Here is a 1,172-nt window from a genome sequence, read left to right as displayed (position 1 = left end):
TGGGTTTCCTGCCTGGATGGAGCAGGATCTCCAAGCATTTCTACCCCACCTCTGTCCCCCTCTTCCCTGGCACTCCCAGAGCTCCTGCCCCGACAGATCAGGGTGTCCATGGGGTGACAGCAGCGCTTCCAAAGGCCCCTCTAAGCTGCAAGTGGGATTTTTGGGAGCACTGGCAGGATTTCGGTGCCTGAAGGCCCGGGATGAGGTGGGGACCCCCAGCCCCTCTGTGTGAGCTCTCCTTGGGCCGGGCTGGCTCCGCTCCCGGGCTCCGGACAAAAGCTCCATTCAGGGAAGCTCCCGGAGCCCAGCCACGGCTTTGAGGTTTGCACAGGAGTCGGCAAAGAACCCTCTGTTATCCTAACAGGGAGTTTGGGGGGAGAGATTCCAGTCCTGGAGAGGGATGAGGTGGGGACCCCCAGCCCCTCTGTGTGAGCTCTCCTTGGGCCGGGCTGGCTCCGCTCCCGGGCTCCGGACAAAAGCTCCATTCAGGGAAGCTCCCGGAGCCCAGCCACGGCTTTGAGGTTTGCACAGGAGTCGGCAAAGAACCCTCTGTTATCCTAACAGGGAGTTTGGGGGGAGAGATTCCAGTCCTGGAGACTGAATCCCTGGTGTTCCTGGAAATGGGAAGCAGACGGTGGCTGGGCCCCATTCCTGCAGCTCCTGCAGCCTCCCGGGCTGGTTTATTTTAAATATTATTTCTTTAAAATCTTTTTTTTTAAAAGATTTGTTTAAAAATAAATTTATTTAAAAGGAATAAAAATGTGTGGTTTTAAAATAAATTTATTTTTAAATTATTTATTATTTATGAATTTTATCGGATTTATTGGATTTATTTATGTGTCATTTATTATAATAGTAATTATAAATTAAATTTCTTAAATTTAATTATTTTAAATAAATATTTAGGGATCAATATAAATCCGTAGGGATGAGAGGTGCTGCTGGTTCACGCACACAACAGGAGAGCCCCGGCTCCACCTTGGATCAACCCCTGAGCCAGGGAGGGAGCGAGTCCCCATTCCTGGGATCACCCCTGAATGGCACCTTTGTCCTGCCCAAGGAACGAATTCCAAAGGGTTCCTTGTTCCCGAAATTCCCACATCCCCCTCGCTCCGCTCCCCTGGCCAGCCCCAGCCCCTGCCCCCACGGGGATCCCGGGGGGGTTTAGGAAG

General features: G+C 51.7%; 1 protein-coding gene across 1 annotated transcript in view; it reads right to left on the bottom strand.

Moving 5' to 3' along the window:
* COL9A2 (collagen type IX alpha 2 chain) overlaps window positions 1-1,172 on the bottom strand; it is a 15,226-nt gene that overhangs the window by 13,323 nt on the left and 731 nt on the right. The window lies entirely within an intron of this gene.

Source organism: Corvus brachyrhynchos, unplaced genomic scaffold (assembly GCF_000691975.1).
Source record: "Corvus brachyrhynchos isolate BGI_N302 unplaced genomic scaffold, ASM69197v1 scaffold65, whole genome shotgun sequence".
In the NCBI taxonomy this organism is placed as follows: Eukaryota; Metazoa; Chordata; class Aves; order Passeriformes; family Corvidae; genus Corvus; species Corvus brachyrhynchos.
This window is presented reverse-complemented; position numbering and strand designations above follow the sequence as displayed.